At 45.2% G+C, this 20,939-nt stretch overlaps 1 protein-coding gene across 9 annotated transcripts in view; it reads left to right on the top strand.

Annotated features, from left to right (window-relative positions):
- The first annotated feature begins 1,098 nt into the window (after positions 1 to 1,098).
- Positions 1,099 to 20,939, top strand: part of STON2 (stonin 2) — a 187,816-nt gene continuing 167,975 nt past the window's right edge. For 6 of the 9 annotated variants that reach the window (XM_033187237.1, XM_033187234.1, XM_033187225.1 and 3 more), the window contains exons 1-2: positions 1,100 to 1,275; positions 10,557 to 10,667. The gene's annotated coding sequence lies outside the window, so the exon portion shown is untranslated. Of the gene's footprint in view, positions 1,276 to 1,449; positions 1,951 to 10,556; positions 10,668 to 17,522; positions 17,775 to 20,939 lie in introns of those variants that run through there. The other 3 variants (XM_033187226.1, XM_033187228.1, XM_033187227.1) reach the window with 3 other exon arrangements.

The following is a 20,939-nucleotide window of genomic DNA, read 5'->3' on the forward strand; positions in this document are numbered from 1 at the left end:
TTTCAAGGTAGTGCCACCAAACCAAAGGTCCTACAATGTAAGCTGTTATTTACTTCTACTCATTTCCTATCTGGGTGTTTAGAGACGGTGTTTTATGAGTAACAGAACAAAAGTCTGGTGGCACCCAGACTTATAGTTTGTTTTCATTCCTTAGAAACATTCAGGGCAGATGGGAAAACAGACGGAGGATAGAACAATTTCAATTCCCTATACCCCCTCGGTTCTAACCAGCGCCTCTCCTCCACAGTGTGGAGTGACTGCTGCTGTGTCTTTCAATGAAAATCTCTCCGACTAAAAACTGGTGTCACTTGTTCACATGTTAACGGGGCATATGGATGTTATTATAACAGCCCCTTTCTGTATGTTTGAATTAATAAATGTAAAACGTTTGGAATAGTGCCTGGCAAATAATATGCACCATAAAAATGTTAGGGTCATTATCATTATCCAGCCTCATCTCTTTAGCTAGGTATGAACTTCCCTGTAACCGAAAAACTAACCACTTTTATCTTTTTTTTCCTCTCCAAACACTTAGCACTGCGTTTTTAATAATTTGTTGGCGTAATTAAGACCTTAAACAAGTTGCTCTCCCTTTGAGAGCTCATGTAGGACCACCGAGAGGTTGTGTGTAGAGTCCCATATGAGTCCACAAAACTATTTGGCGCCCGCTGTTTACAAGCCCCTGTCCTGAGCCTACGCCCTTTGTAGAGTCAAAAGTATCAATAAACGAACGTAAGGCGTGAGGCAAGGTGAGCAATGATTCCCGCTCCTAGGAGGTCTCAACCACCAGCCCGCAGGCGGAGGGGGTGGGACTCCAAGGCGCTCCCCATTCCCTGCCATTTCCATGTCGCTCGAATCGGTGCTTTCCGCGTTGCCTTGTGCCTGGACGGCCGGCCCCACTCGGCGCCGAGGGGAAGGATCCGGTCTTCGGGGTCTGCTTGGGACTCCGGGAGCCGCGGGAAAGTAAGACTGCGGCGCAGCAGACTTGGCCAGCAGATCCCGGCGGCGCCCGGCCCGTCCCTCCGCCCGGGCTCCCTGGCTGTCCAATCAGGGCGCGGCTCGGGAGCGCGCCACGGCCAATCAAGAGCGGCGGGAGCGGCGCCGGGAGCCGGCGGGCGCAGAGCGAGCCCGAGAGTCGAGCCGGCGGCGGCGCTGCGGCCGGGAGGGAGCTTGGCGAGAGCAGGGCGGCCGTGTGGGTATCCTGCGGCCAGAGGAGACGGCTTTGCCGCGGCGACCTTCCGGCGGACGCTGGGGACCCTGCGGACCGCGGCGCAGGTAACTGCACCTCGCGCCCTGCAGCAGGAGGGCGAACGCGCCCCCCGCGAGGGGCCCCGCAGGTGGGGCGGGCCGGCCGCGAGGTCCTAGCGCCGCGGTGCCCCCTGGGGCCCCCGAGCCTGTCCGGTCGGGCCACGCGGAGGCGCGGCGTTTCCACCAGCCGCGGGCGTCCCGGGGTGGGAGAGGAAGAGGGGACTCTGCTTAAGGCAGGTGGGGGTGGAGGAAGACTCCTGCGACCCCCGGCCCCTTACACAGACACTTCTGGCCGATGGGTGTCTTCGAGATTGGGACTCCCAGGGTGTCTTCATTGGCCCGAGTGGGGAGGCGACAACAGGTGTCCCTGGGGACGGTGCTTTCCCTACACTCCCCTCGCCTGAAACCCCGGCCTTGGCGCCGCGCCCCACCTTCGGGGTGTCGGGAGGCAGGACCCCAGCCTGGCCTCAGGCGCTCTGCCCGCTGGACAGCGCCCAGAGGCGGCCTTGAAGCGGGTCTTGGATGGAGTTTCCTCTGCGCGTTGCCAAGCAATTTGCCGGACACCCGCCTCTTGCTGGGATGAAGAGTTGAAGATGAGAGAGTGTGTGTGCACGCGCGTGTGCGTGTGTGTGCATTCGTGCGTGTGTGTGTGCGTCCGTGTGTTCTGGTGCAACCCCTACTGGAAGGAGCTGCCTGAGGGCTGTGAGTGAATCATTAACTGTGCTTTTGTGCAGCTCCTGGCCTCTGCTTGCCTCCCCGCCTCTCCCGACGCTCCCCATTTCCCCCTCCGGCTGGTCCTTCTTGCTCTCCGTGCCTCCCTCTCCTGATCTGTAAGGTGGCGATAATGATTGCACCGGCCTGATAGCATTGTTTTGAGGATTGTATGAGCCAATGCCTGAAAAACACCGAGCACAGCGCTAAGCCCTCAATAAATACCGGCTCTTATTATTTATTATACGGAGTGGATGGGCTTTTAAAGAGTAAATCAGACGTGTCCAAACTGGCCTAGCAACCTTCTGCAGCTCTGAACAGCTTTCTACACTTGAAAGGAAAAAAATGCTATTATTAATGAGACTGATGGTCTCTTTAAAGGTAGCATATCCTTTTGGGGGGTGGGGCGGTAAAAAACCAATCTACTGGAATGGTGAGAGAGATAAATGCATTCCAACTAGTAACTGAGAAAAGCTTTGTGACCTTTGAAAAAATTGGTATGACTATTGTGTGAAAATAATATCATGGTACTTTGTGAAATGTTCACCTTTCATTAGCATGGCTGATTTGGGGGAAGTATTTGAAAGTTTTATACCTTTTACTCCTCCCGTAAACAAAAAGGTAAAATTAAAAAGAGAGGGAGGCAGAAAGAGAGAGAGAGAAAAAAAGACTCAACCACACAACAAAATTCCAGTGGCTCATAGAAACCTAAAATTGCAGTTGCTACTTTTAGGTGTTTTTTTCCTATGCCTGACCTGGGTGGTCTGGTTTAATTCTTTGTCACTGTGTCCCTTTTCTTTTCTTGGTTAATCTGAAAAGTCAAATAACTGGCCCCTTTTATTTTTCTTTTTAAAACTTAATATCTCGACATGTAACAGATCTGCTTGGAGTTCTGACCCCCCTGCTCACTTGCTTCCTACCCTGTGACAAATCCAAAAGAACCTTCTCAAAGCTTCTCTAGGGTGATGTCAATAGGAATCTGTCTTACCACACCATACTGCCCCCTGCCCTCCAACCCATAGGCAAGGACCTGGGGAAAGGATGCAAACAAAATGCCCCAGTTCTTGTAGGGTCTCCTGTGCTTTTGCCAGGAGCCTTAGAATGAATACATTGACTTAGAGGAAATGCTTATCTTCTGAGGGGTAAGAAGCCCACTTCCAGATGCAATCTTTCAAGTCTCAGATTAGCGTGGCAGCCCTTTCAGTTGTTGATAAGGGGACTTTTCCTCTTTCCCGTGGTGTGGGAGGATCTGAATGCTTGCTGCTGGGGGGGAGTAAGAGAGATGTGTTGGGCGGGGCAAAGACTCCTGAGTTCAGAGCCAGGCTCCCACCACGTGAGATCTCAGAGTGTGACTGACTCTGGGAAAATTCAACAAATTGCTTTGTTTTTCGGAGCCGGGCTTCTGCTTTAAAACATGAGTTGTTGAATTTTTAATTTTATTATTATTTTTTCTTAGAGGTTGTTCTAAGTATAGTACTAATAAATGGAGGATCCCTGGCACAGTTCCAGGGATGTGGTTACAGGTCTGTAGCATCCAGAGAATATCTTAAAAGTTATACCTGGGAAGGACACAAAAAGCTTGACCGAAGGGTAACACTTGAGCTGAGTGTAGAATGATGAGCAGGTCTCTTGTGCAGGCAGGGGTGAGGTGGAATTGGAAAGAAGGCAGAGCAGAGAAGACATTCCAGACTGAGAGAAGTGATCAAAAGTACTATTCCATCGAGACCATCCTGGCTAACACGGTGAAACCCCGTCTTTACTAAAAATACAAAAAAAAACTAGCCGGGCGAGGTGGCGGGCACCTGTAGTCCCAGCTACTCGGGAGGCTGAGGCAGGAGAATGGCGTAAACCCGGGAGGCGGAGCTTGCAGTGAGCTGAGATCCGGCCACTGCACTCCAGTCCGGGCGACAGAGCGAGACTCCGCCTCAAAAAAAAAAAAAAAAAAAAAAAGTACTATTACAGTTGGCTTACGGTAAATAACAAGAAACCCCCAAATCTCAGTAATTTACAACAACCAAGATTTAGTTCCCTCTCATGCTGCATGTCCAGTGTAAGTCAGGAATAATTTTACCCCTCATTTATCATCATTCTGGGACCCACTGAGGCTTAAGAAACAGCCTCTCTCTGGGACAATGTGGATCTTATTTATGACAAAGGGAAAAAGGACATGATAGAACAAAACTATAGCATATAAAGTCTGCTCAGAAGTAGCAGCTGTCACTTCAGCTCTCCTGCTCTTGGTCAAGGTAACTCATATGGGAAGTCTGCTGTCCGTGGTATGGGGAAGTCTACACCAGCTGCAGACCGCAAGGTATGGCTGAGCAGGAGGAAAAGTGCTGAAGGAAACAAGGTCAGGAGGTGGCCCAGTGGCAGATGATGAAGGACCCTGGGTCAGGTCCCAGGGGACTGGGCCTTTATCCATTGGCAGGGAGCAGCCACTGAAGAGTTTTGAGTTGGGCTTTGACAGGGTCAGATTTTCCAGCTGAACACACATTTCTAGTGGCCATGTGGAGAGAAGATTGAAATAGGTGAGCTAAAAAGCAAGAGGTGATAAGGACCAGGGCAAATACTGTGGCCTCCAGTCGTCTCTCTCTCACCATCTGTGAAATGACTTCAAATTCCACTGCTAGAAACTGATTTAGTTGGCTCTTGAGCAGCTTGCCTTCTTCACAAGTTCTCTCCTAAAATGCACATGCTCTCTCATATTGAAGTTGTTATTTTATATCACCTGAAGCAGTGGATCTCAACTTTAGTGTGCATCCGAATCACCTGGAGGGATTGAGAAAATGCAGATTGCTGGGCTCCGCCGCCTGAGTTCCCGAATCGGTCAATCTGGTCTGGGGCCTGGAAATGAGTATTTCTGACAAGTGCTCAGGTGATACTGATGCCACTGGTCCCACACTTTGAAAACCACCAAACTAAGGGGAGACATTAAGATGTGGTTGAGATAAATACCAGAATGGAAGAGTCCAACGGAAGGAGGAAAAGGGCTGGAAGGTCTCAGCATTCTCCATGCAGCAGTTTTGCTGAAGGCTGGCTCTGGCCATGAGCAGTAGGCTCTGTAAGAGTAACTGAGTCTCTAGGTGTATATTAAATTGCAGATGCAGTGCTCATAGTGAGAAAATGAAAAAAGCTTGGGTCCAGAGAAGAAGCATACAAGTGCTGCTTTGTCCCATCCCTTTGTAATTTTGCCCAGACTTCCCATCCTGTCATCTAGCACACACCCTTTTGTCTGGCTCCAGACCTCTAACTCAAGCCTGTCCACATATTCCAATCCTGATCCATCACACTTCTTGTCATTCCAGCTTATAATTTCTTCTGGAGCTTAGCTTTCCCACTGGGTGGACATTTGGCTGAATTTTGATATAGTCAGACCAAGAAATTGCTTGCTTTACTTGAGGTCACTATCATAATTAAACATCTGTGCCATGTGGTCATACAGATTGTGATCAGTCCCCCCACTCCCAAGATAAATAACCCCCCTGAGAACCCAAGATTGTCCATGGTTTGGCTGATACTAAGAGATGGAGCAAGTTACTACAATTCCCCCTAACTGTGACTCATCACTGCTGTAACAACAGGGCATGCCAGAAATGGACGTAAAGGAGCAAATATGTTGGAGTGTATAACGTGACACAGGAAATAAAACACAGTGAGAGTGTCTTTTTTTAACTATATTTTTTCTCATTCGTAAGCGTGGCACAAATTTGAACTCTACCTAGGGTCGCAATAAACCAGTGGTTTGCCACCATGTGACAGAGAGCATGTAAATGCATGAAATACTTCTAGGATCACCATTCTAAGTGCTGGCTACCAGATTAGGATATTTGTTTCAAGGTAGGATGAGTGCAGAATTATCCATCGGGGTGTGAATAGAAAATTCTAGAAATTCTATATACATTTTATTTTTTGAGATAGAGTTTTGCTCTTATTGCCCAGGCTTTAGTGCAATGGTGTGATCTCAGCTTGCTGCAACCTCTACCTCCCAGGTTCAAGGAATTCTTCTGCCTCAGCCTCCCAAGTAGCTGGGTTTACAGGTACCCACCACCATGCCCAGCTAATTTTTTTTTTTTTTTTTTGAGACAGAGTTGTGCTGTTGTTGCCCAGGCTAGAGTGCAATGTGCAATCTCAGCTTACTGCAACCTCTAGCCCCTGGGTTCAAGCAATTCTCCTGCCTCAGCCTCCCTAGTGGCTGGGATTACAAGGATGCGCCACTATGCCCAGCTAATTTTGTATTTTTAGTAGAGACAGAGTTTCACCATGTTGGTCAGGCTGGTGTTGAACTCCTGATCTCAGGTAATCTGCCCACCTTGACCTCCCAAAGTGCTGAGATTACAGGCGTGAGCCACCATGCCTGGCCGTAGGTAATTTTTCTATTTTTAGTAGAGATGAGGTTTCACTGTGTTGGCCAGGCTGGTCTTGAACTCCTGACCTCAAGTGATCCGCCTTCTTCGACCTGTTAAAATGCTAGGATTACAGGTGTGAGCCACTGCATCCGGCCTTCTATATGCATATTAAATGCATATAAAATAAATATTGTAATGAGCTCATATTATAAAATGAAGTGAGTGAGATTTGAAAAGATGCTTGTTTCAACTGAGATTTGAGAGACAAGTCATACCTTGAAGGTGTGCTTTTCTGAAACAGGAGAAATTCTCCCAGGATTCTGTGTACTTTCCCAGAGGTGGATGAGAAAGCTTAGAACTGTAACCTCTGTCCTAGAGGCCTGAAGCCAACTGTTTCCCTCTCCAGATCGTTTTGGAGAGCCAGCAGTTTTTCACAATCGTGCACCCGTGGCCTCAGTACTGCCCTCACTTGATCTACTCTATGGAGAACTACCACAGTTCCCTCCAGCTCAGGTTTCCAGGAAACCTGGTCTAAATTTTCAAAAGGTGCAGCAAACAAAACTGCGGATGTAACTCTGAGAGCCAGTGAGAGAAGAGACACTTAAACCAGCCAGGGGGATTTAAAATGCCGAACAATTCATTAGAAGGTGCTGCCATCCCCACTGGATAACATTTACCCAGAAATTTGATATTTAAGAAATGTTAAGTGTCAAATCATAGAAAAATATTATCTTCTATTATCTAGTTATGTTAAATGCTTATATATCATATACATATATATATATTTTTCACATCTGTAGCCCTTTCAGGAGGTAGACTTTTAGTGTTATTGCTGTCTTTCTGAAATGCAGTAACAAAGATAGAAACAGTTGGCTAAAATTCTATAGATAGATAGTAGCAGGGCAGGATTGAAACTTGAATTTTTCATTCATAGTGTACAACCTTTGTCACCCCAGCTGGCTGCCTACTAACTTGGACTGGTGCCCTGAAGTGGCCTCACTGACTGGCAAGGGGTGGCCAATATTCCTTGTGATGTTTCATCACAACGAGGAGTGTGAAGCTGCTTTGCAGATTGCTAATGGCTCAGGGAAACCTTTGGGAGTTATGTTCACTTGAAAGGTATTGACCATCAGCTGAGTGCAAGGCTTTAAGGAAAACGCTACGAGGAATTCAGAGAAGTATTATGCTCAGTCTCTGACACAGCCTCTATGCTGAGAGAGAAAAGACATAATATTTATATAAAATCAGTAATAGTGAAACCACAGTGAAACCAACAGTAGGCAGATAATCCAATGGGCTATCAAGTGCTGTGAATTCAGACAGCGAGTCTTTCCCAGATTGTGCTGGGCTGGGAAGGTTCAGGGAGGAGCAGCTACTCCGGACTGGATGGAGAAGTAGGATTTAGCTAGGTGGGAACCGTAGTCTTTAGGGGAGGAATGGATCTAAGTGAACTGTGTCCCTGCCCTGGTCCACAAGCCTTTTCAGGTCCATTCACTGGACTACTGTATCTGAAGTAAAGGGGTCAAGTGGGAGAGAAGGGAAGTCGGAGCTAGATGACTTCTTTTTTCTTTTTTTTTTTGATACAGAATCTCACTCTGTCACCCAGGCTGGAGTGCAGTGGCGTAATCTCGGCTTACTGCAACCTCTGCCTCCTGGGTTCAAGCAATTTTCCTGCCTCAGCCTTCCGAGTAGCTGGGATTACAGGCTCCTGCCACCACACATGGCTAATTTTTTGTATTTTTAATAGAGATGGGATTTCAGCATGTTGGCCAGGCCGGTCTCAAACTTCTGACCTTAGGTGCTCCGCCTGCCTTGGCCTCCCAAAGTCCTGGGATTACAGGTATGGCCATCATGCCCGACCTAGATGACTTCTTAAAGGTTTCCTTTCTTGACTGCCATCGGACTATTTAATCTTTGCCGAAATTATCCAAAGCACTGTTTAATCTGAGTGACTTGTATAACCTCCTACAAATGAAGCCATTCAGTGATTTATTAGTAGATAAATAACACTGGACTCTCATTTGGCCCTCTTACAGTGTATTAATAGGAAAGCACTTTGGAGCTAAGGATGTCAAATGTCTATACAAATAAAATCTAATCCTGTTATAAACTCTATCAGACTTGCAGGCAGTTGGTCCTACTCCATTTGCAATCTAACCTGGAAAGGTCAAATGACTTGTTGAAAGTCATGCAGAAATCTCTTGGTGCTTCTGTAATAACTGACCCTGCTTCCCCTGACATTTGGCGGTGTCTAGCTTAAGTCACTTCACAGATCTCGATAAGGTTGGTGACACTAAGAATGACACTAAGGTGACACTGGGCCTCTGTCATCTATATAGCATTTCTCTTACTCATATTATACCCCATGGGGGCTCTCAGCTGTGACCCCAAAAGGGTCCTTGTTAATTTTAAGCTTGGGGTGAGATCATTATATCCTTCTCTGTCAGGCTTCTCCCTGGCTTTCATTGAAAGAAGGTACCATTTTAGTGCTATGTGTCCATGCAAACACAGCATCTGAATGCAAGGGCATTCTGAAGCATTTTCCAGGCCAAATGCCGAGAAGTATAGTGGGACCGTCAGTGGCTTTCTATCTACCTGAACTTTGAAGGTAGACACTAGACCCTTGCCAGCTTGATAGTCCCTCCATTGGCTGCCCTTTGAAGTTAGCCAACTGGTTTAAAAAAACCAAATGGGATACTTTAAATGAAAACGGACTTTATTTCACTGTTTGCCTTAGAAACGGAAAACATTTGTCTTAAGTTTTTCTTGGTTTTTGTTTCCATTTTCTTTTGAGACAGAGTATCATTGTGTCACCCAGGCTGGAGTGCAGTGTCAGGATCTCAGCTCACTGCAGCCTCCGCCTCCTGGGTTCAAGTGATTCTCATGTCTCTCCTTCCCGAGTAGCTGGGACTACAGGCATGTGCCACCATGCCCGGCTAATTTTTGTATTTTCAGTAGAGATGGGGTTTCGCCATGTTGGCCAGGCTGGTCTCAAACTTCTGGCCTCAAGCAGCCCACCTGCCTCAGCCTCCTAAAGTGCTGGGATTATAGGCATGAGCCACCATGCTTGGCCCATTTGTCTTAAGCTTTTAAAAGATAATGCCATAGTTAAGTGGAGAAGGCTGGGGTGATCCATATTTGGTAGATGTTGTTTAAATGTTGTCTATCATGTGAACTCAGAGCTGTCAAAAATGTACTTTGTGTTTTTCCCCATCCTTGCCAAACATAAAATATTCATTTTTTTCTAAATCATTCCATGTCCCTACATTTCCCTCCACTTCAGACTTTGAACAGTTGAAGGGTGGAAAACTTATCATTGCCGAAATTATCAAAAACACTATCAATAGCTATCATGCATTGAGTTTTACATCCTCTGCTGAGTGGCTATACCATGTTATCTTACTTAATTTGCACCTCTGCGCTGTAAGGTCAGGAGGAGTAGCATCTCATCTAAGGAGTGAGACAAAGGCTGGAGCTAAGTACTTTGTCAAAGGTTGTAATGGAGCTGGGCTTTAAACCTACCTCTCTTAATCTCTGAGATCTAAAAGCTGTGCCCTGAGTCACTGTGGTATCTGGAAGCAAAAGGAAATGTGCTCTAAAGAGTTAACAGGGGCTATCTGTGCACTCTGGCCACACCCTGGGAGATGCCTGGTAGGAGGAAAACTGCTTTTGTTTTTGCAGGGCCAGTTCACAGTATCAGCAGGGCAGTCGAAACACACTTTTTTTTCTCTCTCTCTTTTTTTTTTCCCTAACTCATCCTTATTATTTTTGTTACGATCTCTAAAACAGTGGTGAGTTAGGGAGTGAGGATCTATTTGAGTAAATCCAGCATGTTTCTCAGTCACCACCCATCAACCTAATTGGCATAGGCGGAGCCTGTGCTGTCTGCAACACAGCAAGCTCCTCCAGCTGTGCCATCCATCACACTCAGGCACCCTGGAGTGCACGTGCTCTGCTTCCGGTTGATTTTAAGTTCCGATCCCTGAGCAGACCTTGAGGAGGCAGTCCCAAGGAGTCAGAGTTGTTTGCTGTTGCATATCAGACTCTAGTCTGGGTGACTTGGCTGGTCACAGCACAGTGCTCCTGGGCCCAGGGACTGTGGTCTCTCTGTGATTTGGTTGCCATTTTCCTATGAAGAGGGTAGAGAATATGCACCCAGTCAGGTCAGGCACTTTGCAGAGGTGGGTCCTGGCTATAAGAAAGCCAGAAAAGAGTGCAGATTCATTTATACACGTATGTTTCTACTCATAGGAAAACAACTCACGAGGCAAAAAAGTACATCTCATGGATGGAGCAGGGTGAAGTGGTTACAAGTACAGACTCTGGAGCCAGACTGCCTGGGTTTGAATTGTGCAGTTTCAGGTAAGTTATTTAATCTCCCTGAGCCTCCGTTTCCTTATCTCTATAAAGGGAACCTACTTCATAGGGTTATGAGGATTATATGATAATTTTATTAAATGAGCGGTAAAGCACTTTGACGTCAATGTCTGAGAGATGAGAAGTATTACGTAAGTGTTTATCAAATAACACATAAAAATAAAGCGGTAGGTGACCATCATGGTATATAGGTTACACAGTGCCGTGTTAGATGAAGCTTACATGACTACCTCAGTTAAGGTACTCATGGTCAGTTATGCTCAAATGAAATCTTATGAAGTGTCCTAGGGAAACTAGCCATTTTAAAGAATCATGTGAGAAATATGTTTGTAAACTGCCTTTTTGTAAAATGAACATGAGAGAAACTGTGTCAGAGGAAGAGAGAAGTCAAGGTTGGATGACTCGATGTTTCGGGCAAGGGAGCCTGGAGAGGTAGAGTGCCATCATCTTGGATGGGAGGGGTTTCTGCCGCAGTAGTTTCAGGGGAGGGAGAGTCGCTGGTCAAATCTGGATGTGTTAAGTGTGAGCATCTTGTTAGACGTTGAGGTGAAGATGCTCGGTGGGCACTAGGAGAAGTCAGGTGAGAAGTCAAGGCTGGAAGCATCTGTGTGGGGATCCCTAGCTCGTAGATGGAATCTAAAGCTGAGAAGGAATGAAGGTATATAACAGCTGGAGAAGGGGTCCCGGGATTGAATCAGGGGGCATTCTAGCTTTATTGGGAAAGTCAAGCTGGCTCGAGTTTTCTAGTTTGTGCTTTTCTTCACATTGCCAGTGTAGAATGAGGTATGGACCCATTGACTTTTTCTTGGGGTGGTTTTATCATTGAGCTCTATAATGCCATGGTTAAGTGCCTGAGTTAAGACTAGGGTCGGATACCATTTGCCCTCTTACTATCTTTGGGCCTTTGGGCAAATTACTTATTCTCTGAGACTCAGTTTCTTTGCCTGTGAGATGAGAACTAGTGGTTAAAAATGCCCATCTCATGGGTGTAAGGGCTCAGTAAGTGTGACATTGATGCTATGAAGCTGTTCACCACTTTATCTCTTGAAAGATTCTCACCGTTCATTACATTTGTTAAAAGTGAGGAGTGGTGACAGTTACACATGTTTAAAGCCCTTTGAATTTGCCCTAAGCTGAAATCCACATTTGAATTCAACTTATATTGCTACTGTTTTTCTTCTTTTAAAAAAATAAAAGAGGTCAGGGAGATACTATAGTAACTACACACGTATGTTAGCGACTTATGTTTTCTCTGTAATTGAAACATTACATCCAGTGATCAGATCTGGCCTCTGTATGTGGTAAGTGCTACAAGAATCACAGATGCTCAAGCATTCAGAGATATGAAAACTAAAACACAGAACAAAAGAAATACCACTGGATGACAGTGTTTTAGTATTACGTATAATAACCTCATGTTTGCTCTTTGCCACCATGAGCCAGTTAAGAAGTTTCTCTCATTCTTCCCTAAGATACTGACCCATCTTCCCTACCATTTTTTTTTTTTTTTTTTTGATGGTGGAGTTTCATTCTGTCGCCCAGGCTGGAGTGCAGTGGTGCGATCTTGGCTCACTGCAACCTCTGCCTCCTAAGTTCAAGTCATTCTCCTGCTTAAGCCTCCCAAGTAGCTGGGATTACAGGCATGAGCCACCATGCCCGGCTAATTTTGTGTTGTTAGTGGAGATGGAGTTTCCCTTTGTTGGCTAGGCTAGTCTCAAACTCCTGACCTCAAGTGATGCACTCCCCTCCTCGGCCTCCCAAAGTGGTGGGATTATAGGCATGAGCCACCAAGCCCAGCCTTCTCTACTATTTTAAATCCAAGTTTTACACTTGGTTGGAAAATTCCTCTAATACATTTTATTTCACTCAGCAAATAATAATATTCTGAATCTGTTTCTAAAAAACTCTCACTCTCAAAGCAAAATAAGAACCCAGAGATGTGGAGAATCACATTCTGAAGTCTTGTCACTCCATCCTCTAATTAGTATGTCTGCTGTGTTTGCATTTATGGTTTATATGCTTTGAATTTGTAGCTTTTCTGTTTTGCAAGGGTTACTGTCAGTGAGACGGCTACCAAAAGACATACTGCTATTAGTGGTGTCGGGACCAAATGTATGTAACAGTGTGCTGTGTTTCTAAATCCCTGCTGTGGTTTTTGAGAAACCATCTCTAGATGGTTGTGGGTGACGTGAGGACTGAAAGAAAAAAAACTTTAGAAACAGCAAAGCAGAAACATTCATAGGAAGGAGCTTCCAGTGATTACATTTTTCTTTTGGTCTTTCAGGTTGAGGAAGTAAGGAGAGTAGGCATAAATGGTGGGAAATTTCCATCAACTTGAACAAAACAATAGAATACATAATTCTTAGCCACTGAGATGAGAGCCCAGGAAGTCACAAGGTCAAAGGATCCTGTCCCATTTGTCTGTGGTGACAGTCTCTCCTCCCCCTACAAGAAATGACTTACCCTTAAATAATAGAAGTGCCCCTGATAAGTTGAAGAAATGCATGCTGATGGAATTTTTAAAAATCAGATACATTTTAGAAGTGATTATACTTTTCTATATTTTCCAATTTATTTTTAGTGAGAGTATATTCTGTTTATAATAAAAACAGAAATCGAAAAAATGTGTATTTTTTTGATATGGAGTCTTGCTGTGTCGCCCAGTCTGGAGTGCACTGGCGTGATCTTGGCTCACTGCAACCTCGGCCTCCTGTGTTCAAGCGATTCTCCTGCCTCAGCCTCCTGAGTAGCTGGGGTTATAGGCGCGCGCCACCTCTCCCAGCTAATTTTTGTATTTTTATTAAAGATGGGGTTTCACCATGTTGGCCAGGCTGGTCTTGAACTCCTGACGTCAAGTGATCGCCTGCCTTGGCCTCCCAAAGTGCTGGGATTATAGGCATGAGCCACCGCGCCCGATTAGGAAAAATAAATTTAAAAGAAGGAAATAAACTAGGAATGTGGGGATGAGTGAGTTGTCACATTGAAAGGTACTCATTTGCTGACATTTTATAATGTGAGAATTCTTTTGTCCTGCAAGCTGTGGCATTTCATAGCATACTTGCTCTCCACATTTAGAACTTATTTTAAACGTAGGGGATGTCAGTAGGGCATTTCATATATCAAAACCTCAGACTCCACTCTACCAAAGCAGCCGGGCCTCACTCAACAGACATCGACTGTCACACTGTGCCAAGCCCACCCAGTGTGTCCTGGTTCCTTGTGGCTGTCCCTGGCAGTTGGAGACACCCACACGCCCCTGCCTTCAGTCAGCAGACACAAACTTGGGATGCGTCTGTTTCTTGTTTGTGAGAGGCCTGGTTCACAAGGATAACATCACGATCAGCCTGGGGCCCCTGTGCAGCTGCCCCATGAGGCCACTGCAGCAGCCTGCGTCTTAGCGTTTGGCTGGGCTGTTTTGGTTTTATGCCCATGTATCAGTTTTGTTGGGGGAAGAGGGAGGGGAATGATTCTCAGAAAAGGGAAGGACATATCCTCCGCTTTGCTGAAAACGGAAATAAGGAATTATCAGTTCAGGGTCAGTAGAAGCCACAGGGCCTGGCTTCCTTCTGTTGGGCTCCTTTGGAATGATTTTGTGTTGTTTTGAAAGGCCCGAAAGCAACTTGAGCCAGATAAATTGTTCTAGGGTGACAGTTTTTAACAGGGAGTCCACAGATCCCTAGGACTTTGAGAAGTGTGTCTGCGAAGTGCCTTAAATTATAATTAATGTTGCTTGTACTTGTATTTTTCCAGAGATGAGAGTCTCTGGCTTAAATTATAACTCGGAGATTCAGAGAGCTATAATTTTTTGTTTAAAGGCTAAGAACCAGTTTCAAGGAGAGGCCTTCAAGTCTGAGTTGTACATTTTGGTCTTGGCCCTAACTTGAGAACTCTTCCTGATTGGTGACTCGTGCATGTAGTGATAATATCAAGAAAACTGTGCAAAGCACCTTAGGTATACCTATAGAAGGTCATGTTGCAGAAAGATGAAGGAGGTTCCACTTTTTCAAGTGCTGGCAAGCTAGAAATCTAGAAATCTTTTTTTTTTTTGAGACCGTCTTGCCCTGTTTCCCAGGCTGGAGTGCAGTGGCACCATCTCATCTCACTGCAACCTCCGCCTCCAGGGTTCAAGGAATTCTCCTACCTCCACCTCTTGAGTAGCTGGGATTACAGGCGCGCACCACCACACTCAGCTAATTTTTTGTATCTTTAGTAGAGACAGGTTTCACCAGGTTGACCAGGCTGGTCTTGAACTCCTGACCTTGTGATCCGCCCACCTCAGCCTCCCAAAGTGCTGGGATTACAGGCTGAGCCACTGCGCCTGGCCTGGAAATCTAGAAATCTTAGGGGGACCCACAGAAACCCATGCACTTACTGAAGCCCATGCTGCAGAAAGATGAAGGTTTCACTTCTTCAAAAGCTGGAAAACTGGGAATCCAGAAATCTGTGACCCCTGCAGTTCTGTCCTAATGCCTCCTATTCTCTCCTTTCTCAAGTCTACTCAGAGCTCCCTTAATATTCTGTATTATCATAGTATTGACTCGTTGAAATGAACACAAATATCTCTTTTACCTGGTGTCTTAGCGTGTTTGTGTTGCTGTTAAGGAACACCCAAGACTGGGTAATTTATAAAGCAAAAAGGTTTATTTGGCTCATAGTTCTGCAGGCTGTACAAGAAGCATGGCACCAACGTCTGCTTCTGGTGGGGGCTTCAGGTTGGTTCCATTCAGGATGGAAGGTGAAGGGGACCCAGGTGTGCAGAGTTCACATAGTGAGACAGCAGAAACGAGAAAAAAGGGGAGGTGCCAGGCTCGGTTCAACTTCAGTTCTTATGGGAACTGGGTGAGAACTCAGTCACTCCTGTGAGAATGGCACCAGGCCGTTCACAGGGATCTGGCCCCACAATCAAAACACCTCCCACCAGGGCCCACCACCAACACTGGGGATCAACCTTCAACAGGAGACTTGGAAGGGCCAAGCAAAGCATGTCCAAATCATAGCACCTGGTCTGCTGAGTTCTGAAATCATCCAGGCCCTCATGGTAGTGACAGGATAACACATGTATAAGGAACTTCCTCCAAGTGACTGTTTACCCTGTGCCCAACACAAATGACCTTCCCCCAGTTTCCAACCTTGGTTCTTGTTTTTCCTCTTATTATTCTCTCTGAGTGACCCAGTCCAAATCCCCAGCTTCCAGTGGCCTCTCAGTCTGTGTTTTTAGCACTCATCTCTCCTCTGAGCTCTAAATCTGCCATTTAACAGGTCCTAAAGACAACATCTCAATGTGGTTGTCCCACGGGCCCATCAAATCGCTGGGCCTAACGCTAAACTCATCACCTCCCTTCTACCTCCCAATCATTCTTTCTCCTGAAGTCCTTATCTTGGCGAATGGTACAGAAATTGATTCAGTTTTCCAAAGGTTTTTTTCATCCACCTACCACATCATTACTTCCACAATCTCAATGAGTCCAAAAAAGATTCTCTCCCCATATCTTGATGACATTACATCCTAAATGGCTATAAAAACACCTTTCCTCTCTATCCCCTATCTTGCGATGCCTAATCACTCTAATTACTAGCTGGTCTTCTCACTCTCCAGTTGATCTCCCTCATTGCTTCCGGAATAACCTTTTTCTAAAAAACAAATTGGGTCATGTTATTTCCCTGCTTAAATTGTTTAATCGATCTCCATTGCCTTTATGACAAAACCCAGCCTTCTTGGCATGCCTACTGGGGACCTGTCTGAACTGATTCCTAGCTCTCCAGCCTCCTCTCTCACTCTTCTCCTTCTGGCTCATTGCTTCGTCAAAGTAAATCACCTATAGTTCAGAAAACATATCTTTTCATTCATCTTCTGAACACAGTATGGGCATACTACATTTTTAATGCAGCTGTTTTGAGTGGAGGCCTTGAAAAAACTATTACACTTCACATTCCAAGTTGGGTAACAAAAAGACATCTTCACACCATGTCAGTGCTTCATTCCATCCCTGCCCCCTAACCTATTTCTAACATTAATGCTGAATCTCAGGCCATCCTTGAACATGAACCTCATTTCTGAGCCTCTCATCCTCCCTTCACATCATGCCTTATTCATCTCTCCAGATCCCACCCTGTCTGTAACACACACTGCAGGGGTTGGGGTCGGTGATGGGTGATGTTCAGGTATGATGTTAGGGAGGGGGCAGGTCTGGGGATGGACATAGGAATCAGGGAGGTTGCATACACCCTTTGGTAGCAAACAATAGTTTTGCATGTAAACATGACTGGTTAAGCATGGCTAAGTGCAATGGTACACTCTGATTGATCAGCTTGTATTGTCATGCTTTGTTCTTATAGATGCCATCCTGCCAGCTTGGAATGTCCATTTTCTCCACCAGTGACCCCTGCCTCACAGAACTAATTTCTATTCATCTTTTGATCAGTTGTTACCTTCCCTGTTACTCTTCACTGACCCCAGATTGGGCTAGGTGTCACTCCTGTACACCCATGGCATAGCTACATTCTCCTGAAGTTGCCCTGATCACACCGTACTGTGATTATTTATTTGTCTGTCTCTCTCGCCAAGGCAGGGGCTGGATCTTAGTCCTCTCTCTGTTCTTAGAATTTCACAAGAACATCCCTAGCAATAGGAGATGCTGAATAAATGCTTATTGAATGAATGAATGAATGGGTGATGTTCTGTGACAGACTTCTAAAAACCTGCAGAAGCTCCATGAGCATAAATAACCCAGAGTCCAACAAGACCTATTAGATCATCTCTTTATATTCTACGCATATGGCATTGCATACCAGCATTGATTCTTATCCAGATTTTAACTTACCGTCTTGGCTACCCCTTAGGCACATCTCAAACCCTCTTAACCCTGCCTGTCTGGGGGCCACTGGACTGAATCATTCTGCCATCCGAGGCTACTACTGCAGGTCCTTTCACTACTTCGGAACTCAGATGAAGTACTACATTGAAGGATGTGGAATCTGGATTTCTCATCTGCTGCTAAAGGAGCTAGAAGATGCACCCTCAAAATGTGGGGAGTTGAGCCAGCATGGTGTGAACCCTGACCAAAGGGGAATAAGAGAGATGGGAGCTGGCAGGTACATTTCCTGTCCTAGCACCGGCCCCTCCAGTAGAAGGTTTTGAAGTACCATAGTTCCCAACAGCCTCTCTGACTCAGCAACAAGCTGATTCTTGTGAAGCCATGGCCAGTTTAGGCCCATTCCATCTTATGTTTGCTTTCCCTACCTCTCTTCTCTTCTCTTACTTGGGCTTCCCTGGGATTGCTGTAAAACACTAGCGTAGAAGCTTGGCCTCAGGCTCTGCCTCCTAAGGAATCTGTCCTAAGACATGTTCACACCTGCTAGTATTTCCTTAGAGAATCGTGGGCCAGTGGAGGTAGAAGAGGGAAGAACACTATGCATCAGGTGGTCTTTAGAGCTTGTATGCAGCGGAGCTTGCCTGGAAGTTCAAGGCCTCAGCCATGCATCCGCTGTCCTTGTCTGTGCAAGTGAGTAGTGTTGGCCACCCTCATTTAGGGGAATTGGGTGGATGGATGCATTAGTAGAAAAAGATCCATCATTTGGAACCTGTGAACTTGTTCCTATGGAGGCTGACCATCTCTTCCATAATTTCCTGTTTTTAAAAATCCCAATGTAAGAAATCAAATACATATATATATATATAACTTTTATGTCAGTAATACAGCTGTGAAAATGGATCCTTACCAATATTTGTGATACATTCTGGGTTTAAATCCTAGCTTTGCCACTTACTGCTTGTGTGACCTTGAGAAACTTAGCCAGGCCAAGCCTTAGTTTCCTTAACTGGAAAAGAGTCATTAATAATAGCAACTTATATCAGGACGTTGTTGTAAAGATGGGACAAGATAATGCATTTGTAGGCCTCAACACAGTACTGTATAGAGTAAGTACTCACAGGATATTAGTTATAGTTATTAATATTCTGTCTTTAAAATACAATTTGAGAATGATAGTGTTAATCCTAGTATAGTAAACAAATTTAAGTTTAGAGTTTTTTTTAAAAAAATTTGTAGAGCTTAGAAAGATTTTATTTTGAGGTATAGGTATTTAAGAGGTATTTTCTTGGTCTGAAACTTTTTTCTAGGGAATCAGAATCTCAGACCCAGTTTTAATCTTGCTAAAAAGGGAGAGAAGGCATGATAAAAAGTTTCTATGGAAGTGATGTTTACCTGCCAGGTATTTTGTTTTATTGGAAATGTGTGAGAACAACGTAGGGTTTGAGACTACGTAAGTGTATTTCCTATCTTCCAAATATTTTTAAGGTCATTGTAAATAACTTTATATCAGTCCCAAATTAATAAATTTGTGGAAACAGAAGCAGAAAGGTTTTGCAATGTTGCTGTGGTCATTCAGAGAATTTGTGGCAGAGAAGATCCCAGGAATTAGCCTCTTGCCCCTTACCTGAGGCGAGCTTCAATCTGTGCCAGGTAAACAGAAAAGTACTTCCTCCAGGGAAGCACATAATCAGGATTAACAATGTGTATGCTGGTAACTTTTTTGCCTTTTTTTACAAAGCTGTATTAAGAGTCATTAAGTTTTGAACTGTAATCTGGGTTCATTATTGACTCCTTACAATCAAGCTTCCAGTTTAACTGTTCTACTTCATTCCACAAATGCTTGTCACTTTCTGATATGGTTTGACTGTGTCCCTACCCAAATCTCATCTTGAATTCCCACGTGTTATAGGAGGGACTTGGTGGGAGGTAATTGAATCATGGGGACAAGTCTTTCCCGTGCCTTCTCATGATAGAGAATAAGTCTCACGAGATCTAATGGTTTTATAAAGAGGAGTTTCCCCTGCACAAGCTCTCTCTCTTTGCCTGCTGCCATCCGTGTAAGATGTGACTTGCTCCTCCTTCCCTTCTGCCACGATTGTGAGGCTTCCCCAGCCACGTGGAACTGTAAGTCCAATTAAACCTTTTTCTTTTGTAAATTGCCCAGTCTTGGGTATGTCTTTGTATGAAAACAGACTAATAATACTTTTCTTCTGTGTAATGGCACTGAGCACTAGAAATGCTGCCAGGAAGGGCATGGTCCATCCCTCCATAAGCTAAACTCTGCAAACTTTCTCAAGTCACCAGTGACCACCAAGGCCCTTTATGTCTCTCCTCAGCATTTGACACTAGAGAAAACTTCTTTTTCAAAATTCCCTCTTGCCATCATGGCCTGGAGTCCTCTGGTTTTTTTCTCTCTCTCTCTGCCTGGCTCTGTCACCTGAGAGTCTAACTTCCCTCTTCCCAGCCCTGCTCCCTTATGTAGGCATACTCCAAGACTCAGTCATCTTCTTATATCTTTTTACTTCCCCTATTAATAACCTGTTCATTCCCTTGGCTTCATACATTCCTTTTTCTTGGATGACTCTAAAATCTAACTTTTTACCTGTGATTTTTCTCTAGGCACGAAATCTACATTTTCGGAGTCTTTGCATCTCAACATATCCCAAAAACTTATTTCCTATCCTGTCCCCAATTAATTGCACAGTTTAAGGGACCACTCCTAGTTTCCTTCGAGTATGTGTTGAGGTCTTCTCTGCCCTTACCTCAGCTACCATGGCAGTACTATTCTATCACCCAAGCTTAATTGCTATTTCCTATCACTGTTGTTTCTTGTATTCTGTTGAGTAAAGAACAAGCCCAAGGATTCCTATGGCTATAGGTGTTTTCTCTACTTTCATCTTTTTGCCCAGTCAAGGTTTTCTCCCGAACAGTCAATATTTCTTTGCTTTTCTACCGTGTGGATGGTGATGTGGGAGGGCCTGCGCTGTTGCAGAACATGGGAGCGAACAGCTCTAGGGGCAGCGTCAGATAAGAGAGCCTGGTTCATACTGCATCGTGTGTGAATGGCACCCCCCGGAGTTGTGCAACACAGTGCTGTGGAAGTGTAAGCATGCAAGGGATGGAGTGTCACTGAGTCCTTCTGGGATGCCAAAGACTTGAGTGGCAGGAACAAGTTGAGGGGAGTTGGCAGTTCAACCCGGAAGGAAAGTTTGAGTTTTACAAAAGAGGAAGGGGGAGATAGTTTTTCCTCTGCATCATCTACCTGGGGGAATAAAACCCTGTGTTTTTCTAGACAAATCTGCATTGGGCTGACTTCATTGTAGAGCTACCCACCAAGCCTGAGATTTGTGGCCTGGAGCTCTGTTTTCCTCTAATCCTTGTTATTCTTGGTATAGACAGTATTGGCAGGAGCTCTAAACATAAAGGTTTTGTGTGCCTGCAGCTA

The sequence above is a fragment of the Trachypithecus francoisi genome, unplaced genomic scaffold, assembly GCF_009764315.1.
Source record: "Trachypithecus francoisi isolate TF-2019V2 unplaced genomic scaffold, Tfra_2.0 Lachesis_group3, whole genome shotgun sequence".
Lineage (NCBI taxonomy): Eukaryota > Metazoa > Chordata > Mammalia > Primates > Cercopithecidae > Trachypithecus > Trachypithecus francoisi.